The sequence below is a fragment of the Otolemur garnettii genome, unplaced genomic scaffold (assembly GCF_000181295.1).
Source record: "Otolemur garnettii isolate 467f Iridium unplaced genomic scaffold, OtoGar3 scaffold00046, whole genome shotgun sequence".
Taxonomy (NCBI): Eukaryota; Metazoa; Chordata; class Mammalia; order Primates; family Galagidae; genus Otolemur; species Otolemur garnettii.
Window position 1 is genome coordinate 1,710,472 of NW_003852441.1, and position 12,173 is coordinate 1,722,644.

Here is a 12,173-nt window from a genome sequence, read left to right on the forward strand (position 1 = left end):
AAAAAAAAAAAAAAAAAAAAAGTCACAGGCGCCACACTATCCTCTTGTTTTTTCACATCTGAACTTTTCTAATCTAGAACGTCACTCCTGACCCTCCAGGCCGGCAAGACATCGTGGGATCGTGGGGTCAGCTCCGTTGGGGTTAAGGCTATTAAGATTACTATAAAATCATCAGTCACACGCCCTGGACAAAGCTTGGAGTGGGTGGAGAAGCCAGGATCCCCCCACCCCCCCGACCTCCTGTGCCCTTCTCCTGCGGGAGTTCACGAGCTCAGGTAGTCTGTGCGCTGGGGCCTCTGAGAGAGCATAGCAGGTCTAGGACGTTTCTCAATTTCCAACTAGCGAGGTGATCCCAGGCAAGACATTGTTCTCGGTCCCCAGTACGTCGCGGTAAAGTGTAGGACATCTCCTAGCTCTACAGAGGACAGACCATGTGGACAGGTGAGGAAATCGAGTAGTAGGAAGAAGGGCTGCTGTTCCCGCGGAGGAAATGAAACCCACCGGCGAGACCCTGGTATCCCACAACCGAGCGTGTGGGGCGAAGCCTAACGTCACAGACGCCCCCTTGCGACGTCTGCAGAGCCCCAGGCCGGATTGGCCCGGCGGGCGCGGGGCGGGGACAGAGCGGGGTGTGGGGCCGGAACAGAGTCCGCGCACTTGGAGGTGGTTAAAGCCCTCTCCTGCCCAGCGGCGCCTTCCAGACACCCCCGACGACCCCGACGCCAGTCCGGGGTCTGGACTTCGGGAAGGAGCTGCGTTCCCGCTCTTGAGTCTCCTGGGCTCGGCCCCTGACTGCGGCCGAGGTCTCCCGCGGCCGTGTGGCTACGAGTCCGGTGGGGCGGCGGCCGCCTCAGGGGGCGACGTAGTGCGAGAAGGGTGACTGCCGCGTTCGGTGCCTCCATGCGACGCCATACCTCCAGCGCAGCTGTATGCTAGCTCTAGAGCAGTGGTCCTCAACCTTCCTAATGCCGCGGACCCTTTAATACAGTTCCTCATGTTGTGGTGACCCCCAACCATCAAATTATTTGAAACTTCCACAACATGAGGGACTGTATTAAAGGGTCGCGGCATTAGAAAGGTTGAGAACCACTACCCTAGAGCCTCTGGAGCAAATTTAGTCTGAAGCCCATGGAGCATCTAGACACGTCATCACAGAAACTGAATCGGGGTGTAGGAACTCAGCTCTGCCCTCCAGAAAGGAACCCTAGCAATGAGAATGAGGAACTAGGCCATAGAACTGAAGCATCTAAAGATAGTTTGGACAGGTGCAGCGGGGCTATCGTCTTTTGACTTGGTGTTAAGAAACAACCTCAAAATAAGGCATAGAAGGACGCCCCTCCCCAAAGTTGGTGACTGCAGCTCTTTCCTTTAAAAGACCCTGGGTTTGTTAATGGTTCCAAGAGATATGGAGTCCTAAATCCTAAGCAGAATTTCTTGAAATTGGGAGCCTATAATCAATGCTATTTCATTCTTAGGAACGCTTCCCATCAATTGACTGTTAAAATATTGAACATTTAAACATGTTCAAAAACATCTCCGTAAAGGTATGTGTACAAGAATCCTTCCAATATTGTCAAAATGTGAATGGAAGCCCAAAGCAGAAAATCTCTTGAGTGGGTTGTGGTGCAGGGGAGAACCAAAGGCGCTTCAGAGGAATTGTTACATATACAAAAGAATGGAGGAAAATGAATAAAATCATAAAAGAAGGTGAAGTTACGCAGCAAGTGAATTCAAGAGTAGATTCATTGTGAAGATTACATAAAACAACATGTAAAATGCAGCACAGTCCTCAGTAAAAAGTAATTGATAAAATAGCAAAAATCTGAGCTTCCAGACCAGAGTAGGTTTGTGAATCATTTTTTCATGATGATTCCTCAATTTACACATCCATCAAGTATTATAAGTTTACAAAATGTGGCTATTCTGGGCATGTAATTAGGGTGTTGACTCCAAGTGGCCTATTCAAAGAGGAACAGTATGTATTATAGAGAGGAGAAATGAGAATGGGGAAAAGAAAACCAACAGTATAAGAAAGTAATTTAGAAAAAGGGACTCACCCACACTATGTTTGTCTTCTAGCTTATGTGGCTCCACTTAAGCATTAACAGCAAATTTAGTTCCTCCTCATGCTTGGAGAGAAGCTAGGATTAGGTTGAATTATAGACCTTACGCCTACAACACTGGTCAGCTTTGTACTCCCTGAAATGGAGGGAGGACTCCCCGGGAAAAGTAAAGTCTGAAAAAACAAAAGGCTTTTTACAGAGGCTCAAGGACACTCCTGCAAGGTCCTCCCCATGGTAACCCAGCCCTTAAGAATTTGTATAAACTTCTGGGTCCTTGAAACTACCACTTGCTGCTTGCTTCTGCTTCTGTAAACCTTGCACGTGCTTTGACGTTTCCAATGAGAAGTAATATGGTCATTCCTTTGCTTGTGAGTCCAATAAGGGGTCAGGGATAGAGCTGATGGAGAACTCGGCCATTTTTGGACTATAGTCCGTCATGGCTCCACAGGCTAAAATAAAGCCCTTCCTCTTTTAAACACTGGTGTTTGGGTGTTTCTTTCTCTCCACTGGGCCTTGTTTTCCTGCAACAAAATTAATTTTTTTCTTATAAATTACCCAGTTTCAGGCATTCTGTTATAGCAGCAGAAAATGAGCTAAGACAAGAAGCAGCCGAGCTCTGTTGGAAAACGGAATGAAGGTGTCCTCAGGAACATCACTGATGGTGACAGAGCAGTAGGAAACAGTGTCAGGCTCTGTTCAGGTGAAGATGTGACAAAGCTCTATTAGTGAAAATCCCAAGTGGCGTGCCTGAGGAACGCTCAAGAAGAAAGGAAGTCACCTCCAGGATTCTTCAAGGAGAATTAAGTGGATAAAACCACAGGACTCAAGTTGTTAAGGAATATTAATTTAGTTTGGGGGGTATCTTGGCGCTTGGAATTCCTTCAGTTTGTTGGTAAATTGTAGTTTTTGTTAATTTTCCTTTTTTCTTTTGTCTTCTGTCAGAACCTGTTGCTCACTTTGGGAGTAAACCTGATCTTCTTAATTCCCCCGAGATGTTAGTAGGCAGGAAGAGGTGGAGGCAGAGCTCAGTGAAGGAGAACACTGGTATGGGAACTCCTCAGACACTCCGTCAGAAGCATCCTATGGAGAAGTCAGGAGAACTCTAAGTTGTCTCTGGAAGACCAGATCCAGGAGCAGTCCACTTCCCCCAACACCTCCTTGGGAAGTGCAACTCCCAGCAGTCACACGCTGGAGCTGGTGGCACTTAATAGTGAGGTCCTCCAAGACCCACTGCAGTGTCAAGATTACCTTTCCCTCGGAGTGTCTTCTTTGTGTGAAGATGATCCCCCACGTTCCACTAAGCCCCCGAGCAGCAACTTAAGTGGCTACTGGAGGCTGGTTCCCTCAAACTTGATGCCACAGCCACAGCCAATGGCAGAATGGAGTCCCCTGTAAACGTTGGCTCGAACGTCTGCTTTTCCCCTCTGTCCCACCACATCCAGCAGCTCAGTGTTCTGGCCAGGAAGTTGAGAAGCAGGAACGGAATGAATACACTCCAAGTAACCGTTTTTTATGGAATCAAGGTAAGTGGTAACTTAACCACCACCTGTCGCTTGTCTCCAGATTCAGCCATCTTAAAACTGAAAGCTGCAGCCCAATGCTGTGCTGCAGGACAAATCTCTCACCAGGAGCAAGGAGGCCATGCGCTTTGAGTCCTTTTCCTCCCCTTTTACTTCCCAGTCTGCTATTTCTACATTGGCAGCTTTGTCAAAGAAAGTCAGTGAGAGAAGTTTGACTCATGGGCAGGAGCACCTGCCTCTGGCCAGCTCCTTCCTTTCCCTGGCTTCTAAGACTTCCTCCACAGCCCTTCTGAAGGAGGTCGCGGCCAGGGATGTGGGGAGTCTTCTGGTAGAGAAGTCATCACTGTTGCTTGAGGACCCTCTACCGCCACCACCTTCAGAAAAGAAGCCAGAGAAAGTAACTCTACCCCTTTATTAACATAAAGAAGATTCTCTGATGACTTATGTAGTATGTACAGCATATGTCATGACGCTATACGCATTAACATTTCATTCTCTGATGACTTATGTCATCCTCATCACCTCCCAAAGGCCCCAATTCCAGTCAGCATATGAATTTGGGAATTGAGTTTACCACACATGAAATTTGGGGGACACATTCAAACCATAGCCATAGATGTGCCAGAATTTAATAATAAGAAGAGAGACCCCATCATGTGACACCCTCCCCATGTTATGACACAGCAAGGGGCCCCTCACCAGATGCCATGCTCATTAACGTTTCAGCTTCCAGAACTGTGAGCTAAAGAAATTTCTTTGTAAGTTACTCAGTGTCAGGTATCCTATTAACTAACAGAAAGCATACTAAGGTGCCTGTGAAAGCCTAGCAGTCACACTAAATATTTGGAAACCACAGTCATCTCTCTGGAACCTATTTCCATACATTAATTTCCTTAATCCAGCAACTCTTTGAGAGAGGGCCTTTTTTTTGTTTGTTTTCATTTTTGGTTTTTTTTGGGTTTTTGTGACAGTCTTACTCCGTCATCAGGCTAGAGTGCAGTGTCATAGCTCATTGCAACCTCAAACTTCTGGGCTCAAGGATCCTCCTGCATCAGCCTCCTGAGGAGCTGGAACTACAGGCCTGCATCACATGCAGCTAATTTTTCTGGTTTTTTTGTAGAGATGGGGTCTTGATCTTGCTCAGGTTGGTCTCCGACTCAACCTGACCTCAAGTGATCCTCCTGTCTCAGCCTCCCAAAGTGCTAGGATTACAGACATGAACCACTGAGCCCAAGCCGAGATAGGTTATGTTACAAACGTTTTAGAGTTGAGGAAACTATGACAAAACTTTGGACTATCATATAGGAAGCAAGGATAGGACTTGAGCCCTGTCCTCCCGACACCCTCTTGCCACTTGCACACTCTCCCATACTTGCTACTTTTTCTTGGTAGAGTGCACCAGTAAACCTTCCCTACTTGTGTTGCTGAAGACAGTTTAAGTTCTTAACTAAATTCTTATTAACAGTAAAGACCAGACTCTCCCTTTCACTACTGAAATCACACACCAGGTTGGAAGACAGCTGTTGGCGAGGAAAACCCAGCTTCATATATTCATCTTGCTGCTCATGACAGAGCTGTCTGCCACTGAACATCTCTGTAAACAGCTCCACCCACTAAGCCATGCTCACCATCTATGTCAAGAAACAAGTGTGGCCTTTGTGTTTAGAAAGTACTGAGTCTTGGCTGGGCGCCGGTAGCACAGTGATTATGGCATCAGCCACGTACACTGAGGCTGGAGGGTTTGAACCCAGCCCAGGCCAGATAAGCAACAATGACAACTGCAACAGAAAAATAGCCAGGCATTGTGGTGGGCGCCTGTAGTCTCAGCTGCTTGGGAGGCTGAGGCAAGAGAATTGCTTAAGCCCAAGAGTTTGCGGTTGCTGTGAGCTGTGACACCACAGCACTCTACCCAGGGCAACATAGTGAGACTGTCTCAAAAAAAAAAGAAAGAAAATTACAGATAAAGGAGACAGGCAAAGGAGACTCATAAAGGTATGCATAATTGGAGTCCTCAAATTAAAAAGAAAAAAGAAGAAAGTACTGAGTCTATATCTCTAGGCTAAAAAACGTTTCCAGAGAAAAGTTCAGCCAAAATTGCCAAAGAGGATAAAGATAAACTCAAAAGATAACAGTTATCGTCATATAGGGACTGTTGCGGGGGTCCTTCTCCTTTGCTGGATGTACCCACAGCTGTTCCCCCAACAGATGACAGAACTTTCCACATTCAGCATTCCATTTCTCCAGTGTAAGTGGCAACCAAACTGCACCAGTCTCTTTGGACCACTGAACCTATGTGGCGGTCTTCTCATCAGACAGACCAGTGGAAAACTTTCAGGCCCCACTATGGATTTAAATTGAACCACATCCTCAGAAAAACAGGTCACAGAAGGCTTCAAAGAGAGACAGACAGGCCAAAAACTGCAAAGAAAAAAAAAACACAACAACCCCCCCCCATCTTTTGGGGTGGTGCCTGTGGCTCAAAGGGGTAGGGTGTTAGCCCCATGTGTTGGAGGTGGCAGGTTCAAACCCAGCCCCAGCCAAAAACTGCATTAAAAAAAAAAGAGAGAGAGAGACAGAAAAGGAAGAACAAGCAATTGTCTCTACTTATAATCCTTTTGGAGTTTCCCATTTTTAAAAAAAAGTCTTTCCTATTTGAGGGTTTTGAGGCACAACACATGAAATGAATGAAAACTGGGATCAAAATCATCATGGAAACCTAAATGCCTAAAATTCAAAAGCTCCCTGAATCTGTATTTTTGTTGTTGTTGTTGTTGCAGTTTGGCTGGGGCTGGCTTAATGCCTAAAGTTCATAAGCTCCCTAAATCTGTATTTCGTTCTTGTTGCAGTTTGGCCAGGGCTGGGTTTGAACCCACCACCATCAGTATATGGGGCCAGCGCCCTACCCACTGAGCCATAGGCACCACCCCTAAATCAGTATTTTTTTAAAGTCCTATATAGTAGCCAGACTCCACATGCCTCTCCCTATCACAGCCTTCTGAGTTGCTCCCCCCCACCCCTTTGCAGTGACTTCCAGGGAGTGTTTCTGTGGAGATTTAAAATATTCCACCAGTTTCCACAGTATTTTTCATTCTGAAGAGTGGAGTACTTAATTGCTTTTGAGACTTAGAAGATTTTGTCATGGTGTGGAAAAGAAGCTCCTTTTGTTTCCTTTGGGCTAAATTTCTGTCAGGAAGGAGTTCAACAGTGAATGTAGGAGAAGCTGCTCCAAGGACTTTGTTCCCAGGAATATAGAGTTGTTTCTGGAATCTAGAGTTGTCTGTTGGTTCAGCTCACTCAGAGAGATTGGTGCTTGAAGTAAGACATCAGGGACTGGGTAAAAAACAAAGAGAAAAAAACATGCATGTGAGGTGCATGTTGCATGCTGTGGCAGAACCCCCATGCACCTCAGATCCCTTCCAAGGGAGATCTGTGGGAAAGAAACCCTCACAGCCCTGACAAGAGGACAGCCATCTTGGAGGACAGCTAGTGATAAAAAAACTGGCCAGAGGCCAAATGTCGTGACCACAGCAACTCCCTCCTCACACTCCTAGAATGCTTCAGGGCCACTATTCCTTGGGAACATCAGAACAATCTCCTACCCTGGTCCTGGCTGACATTAGAGAGAAGGTCCTGGTGCAAGATTAACACTTCTGTGGAAAGGAGTAATTCTAAGATCAGTCCCTGACACAGCATCCTTCACTCTCCAGAATAAAAACGAACTTCCCTCACCTCTTTTCACACAAATGAAACTCTTTTAAAACTGTGTAAAATTGAACTGACTCCTGGCCAGACTCCACTCTGCTCGTTTTCTCTCTTTTCTCTAACAAAGCTTGAAGTGGCCTCTTCTCATTTTTATGGATCTTTCTCCCCAACTCTATCCCTGGTCCCCTCAAGAACTTGTCATCTAACCACAGGAGGGAAGTTAGTGGTGAGCCTCCAGTTAGCTTCACTCACCTCAGCTTTCAAGCCAATGTCACCATCCTCTAAGGGTGGCCCTGGCCCGAGACTCAGTAAGCCAGTGGCACAAGGGACATATTCCTCCACACCAGCTGGCAGAGACTGGGCCATGTCTGTGTCCCAGCCTGCTGGCTCCTGCTGCCAACGTGGCCAGCTCCCATGTCCTCCCACTAGTTATTCCCCAAATACACTCACTGTTTCAGCAGATGCTTCCCAAGAACCCAGCCTGCAGTGGTACAGCTGCCCCCACCCAGTCAGCGTGGTAGTGTGGACAAGCCCCTTCACACATAGGCTGTGAGCTTTGCCCACCTCAGGGTTCAGTGTTCAAGTCCCTGGTTGGAATTTGTCAGATAAAGAATGTGTAATTCTGAATGAAAGGGCATCTTCCATATGCTTTGGGGAGCTGGAACATTTTTACCCTTTAGAAAATAAGAGCTCAGCAAATACTTGTTCTCGACTAACAAATACAGCCATTACCCAGGTACCGGTTGATGCTAAACTAAGTAAAGACAAATTGTGTGCTTTTCTCTGTGATGGGACAGCCCCACCAAGAGTGAAGCCACAGGGGGCTGGATCCCTGCACCTGCTGCCTCTTCTGACTTCTCTCCACCACACCCCTCTTTTCCAGGAGCCATGCACATTCACTCACCCAGGCAAGCACTCACCAAGGTCAGCTTCCCCGCCTCACTGCCCTGGAAATCTAGACTGAACTTGTACAAAGATGGCTTGAGGCTTCATTATTCTAAACACAAATTTTGTTAAAGCAAATAAACAGGTAATGTAACAAGTGAAAAAATTAACAAAATGTTGTGTACAGTGTAATCCCTTCTTAAAAGTGACTTTGAAATTACTGGAAGGCTGTGTGAATGTTCTCTTTCTTGATCTGGAGGCTGGATGCACCCATATTTTTCCATATGTGTGCAATTTATCACTGGAACATTCCAAAATATACTTGGGACACATATATAGCCAGTACAAATCCAGAAGAAGAAATACAGCACAACGAAATATTAGTCCTCTCTGGGGAGGGCGGGATTGTCAACGATTCTAATTTTCTTCCTCATACTGTTTTGGTTTTCCTCAAAGAAATGTTTGCTTTTATAGTTACAAAATTTGAGGTGTGGGGGGATTCACTGAGGGTACAAAGAATTAGTTTACGCTGACTGCATTTGTTAGGTAAAGTTCCTCTTATACTTGTGTCCTGCCCCCAAGAGGAGTGTCACACACCGTGACCCCCTATCCGCCGCCTCCTCCCCTCTCCCTCATTCCCCTGCCTCCCACCTTGATTTGAGTTTTTCTCTTATGAGGGAGAGTCGGCTGCCTTCATGTTAGAATATAGTTAACAAATTTTAATGGTTGCATCTTTCAAGTTGGTTTGGCAGCCCGGCGTCTGTCTGGTTCCTGGAGAGGAGGCCGCGGTCCGGCTCGGAGCCCCGCACCGCAGGTGCAGCCGCCCAGCTCCGCAGACAGGGGCCGCCGCCATCTTTCGAGGAGCGGGCGGGGACCGCCGAGTCCCACTGCCGCCCGCAGCCCGGCCCCACAGTGTCCCGCCCCGCCCCGCCGGACTCCGCCCCCTCCGCGTCCCCAGGGCAACCCCTCGTCCCCCTAGGGTATCCCCTTCTCGTACCTCAGGTGTCCCCGAGCCCCCAGCGCCCCCTCGTCCTGTCTCTCGGAGACACGGAGGCGGCGGTGCCCGAGTTGCTGCCGCCCGGCGCCTGCTCTGCAGCAAAGGCGGAGGTTCCCCAGACACATCGGTTTTCCCAAACCTAAAAAGCTGGAATCCCGAGCTCTTCCCCTTTTCAGTCTGGGCTGCAGCTCAGGAAGGGGAGCGTCTTCACCCTGTATCTCCGGAGCCGGGGACCGTACTGGCGCAGCGAGGTCTTTAACAACGTACAGTCAGCAGCTCGCTGTGACCTCGTGGCGCAATGGTAGCGCGTCTGACTCCAGATCAGAAGGTTGCGTGTTCAAGTCACGTCGGGGTCAGGGTCGGTTTTTTTCTTCCTTAGCTACACAGAGGAACGGAATTAAAGTCAAAAATGAGAAATTAGGCCTCGTACAAGATCTATCGTCCTAACTCACCTTTTTTCTCTCTTTGAGAATATAAACTGCAATGGCCAGTTTCTTTCTGCTGACCGACGGGAGGCTCCTGGTCCTGGAAATCGGGACTGACCCACCCTCGCTCTTGGCTCCTCGAGGCCACGCCCCCTCCTGCCCTTCCCGTAGCTCACCTGGCCCTCACCTGGAAGGGTCTCTGTCGCCCCAGAAGTGGGCTTCACCCTAGAGGACTGATGTCCTTCGTCTGTATGTCTCCTCCTCGCTTGCGGTCAACTTCGGTTTTCTCTCTGCCACACTCCCAGGGACTTCAGTGGTGGTGTCAGCGGTGGTCCCTTCTCTAACTTGAATTGTCACCACTTTAAGAAGGCCCGTGGATTCTGCCACAGCCGCAAGGCCTGGGTGTGAGCTCAGTGTTGTTTGCTAATAGTTGTTTTTGTTTTAAATCTCTACTGTCATCCTAGCACTTGGGGAGGCTGAGGTTGTGGTCACAAATTCGAGACCAGCCCGAGCAAGATCGAGACCCCCCCCTTCCTCCTCACTCCAATAAAAACAGAAAAACTGAGCCAAGAGAATCGCTTGAACCCGAGTTGGAGGTTGCTGTGAGCTACGACATCACAGCACTCTACCCAGGGTGACAGCTTGAGACTCTGTCTCAAAAAAACAAAATCTCTACTTGTCCATCAGTAAAAGGATATATAAACACAAACCGTACTATATGTTAATAAATAGCATACTTAATATGTATCCATGTTAAAAATATGGATAACAATTAATAGACACCAACTCTAGGATTGTGACTACCTTTGAAGAGTGAAAAGGGCATGGAGGTGGAGTCTTTTGCTCTTTTCATTAAACATTGACGTTAAATCTGTTTAGGGAGGTCATAGGATTTAATGTTATAAAACATGGCTTTCGGGACTGAATTCATTTCACCTGTATGGTTCAAAACCCCCAGGCAAAGAAATTTTAGTTTGTTTAAGTTAGTAGACTCCATATGGCACTGAGAGAAGTTGAGGTAAATTCTCTCTGAAAGAAATACACCTTCACAACAGGGCTTCTAGTCTCCATACTTAAATAAAGTTCCAATCCAGGCTGGACACAGTGGCTCACACCTGTAGTCCCAGGTACTTGGGAGGCTGAGACAAGAGAATAGCTTGAGTCTAAGAGTTTGAGGTTGCTGTGAGCTAAGATGCCACAGCCATCTACTGAGGGTGACCAAGTGAGACTCTGTCTCAAAAAATAAATTAAATAAAATAAAGTTCCAATCCAAATTAATTTCATTTCTCATTAATATAGTGGTGAGTAAAAAATATATAAAAATTCTTTCATAATATATTTTAAAAGAAAATCAAGAAAACCTTATGAACAAGAAAGAGCAAAACAGTAGAAAGCAGATTCATACCCACAGACTCCATACAAGAAGATTATGAGATACAGAATGCATAATGGATATGTTTAACCTATTTTTATAAAGAGGGGAACAAAAAATGACCACAGAATCTCCCCCATAAATTCTAGCAATGAAGGATTTGATATTCAAAATTAGAAACACAATAGCTATGTTAAATAGCAGATTGGATAGCTGAAGAAATGAATGAATGAAATGAAATGTGGTGGTGATTCAAAATATGTCCATGAATCTGTGGTACTCCCTTTGAAAGATGGAGCCTAATGCTCTTTGCCATGAGCATGGGCTGGACTTACTGATTTGTATGTAATAAAAAGCAGAAGTTGTGATGTGTGAGCTGGAGATTAGGTCATAAAAGTATGACCTACTTGGTCTCTTGGTCAGCTGGAAAGACCCAGCTGCCATGCAGTGAGAGCTCTTATGAAGTCCTTTAGAAAGATCCCAACATCCAAAAAGTGAGACTTGCAAGCCTCTGGCTATGAGTAAGTCCCAGCTGAGCTTTCAGATGACTGTAGCCCTAGCCAACATTTTGGTTACATTCTCACGAGAGACCATGAACCAGAACCAACCAGCTAAGCTACACCCCAATTTCTGATTCTTAGAAACTGTGTAAGTCATAGGGGTTTGCAACCTTTTTTATCTCCCTGCACACTTGAACTTGCACAGTTAAACTTCTGCAGCACACTTCAATTGTGTTGACCAAAAAAAGACTAAAAAAAAGGAAATATACTTACCATGTCTTGAACTTCTTTCAACAATAGTATAATTAATGATCTTTAAAAATTTTCAAAGCACACCCAGGATGTCCTCATGCCACATCAGTGTGCCATGGCATGCTGGTTAAAAATTAGTGGCATAACATAATAAATGTTTGATGACTCAAGATTTTAGGTGAGGGGAGCTAATTTGTTATGCAGCAATAAATAACCAATATAAATATAGAATTTAAGAAGTTACATAGAAGGCAGATAGAGAGGCTCAGTGCCTGTAGCCCAGTGGTTAGGGCGCTGGCCACATGCACCAAGGCTGGAGGGTTTGAACCTGGCCCAGGCCTGCTAAACAACAATGACAACCACAACAAAAAATAGCTGGGCGTTGTGGTGGGCACCTATAGTCCCAGCTACTTGAGAGGCTGAGGCAAGAGAATCGCTTAAGCCCAAGAGTTTGAGG

General features: G+C 46.4%; 1 non-coding gene across 1 annotated transcript; it reads left to right on the plus strand.

Annotated features, from left to right (window-relative positions):
- The first annotated feature begins 9,451 nt into the window (after positions 1 to 9,451).
- Positions 9,452 to 9,523, plus strand: TRNAW-CCA. Its single transcript has one exon. It is a non-coding gene; the product is annotated as a tRNA-Trp (tRNA).
- Positions 9,524 to 12,173: the final 2,650 nt, after the last annotated feature.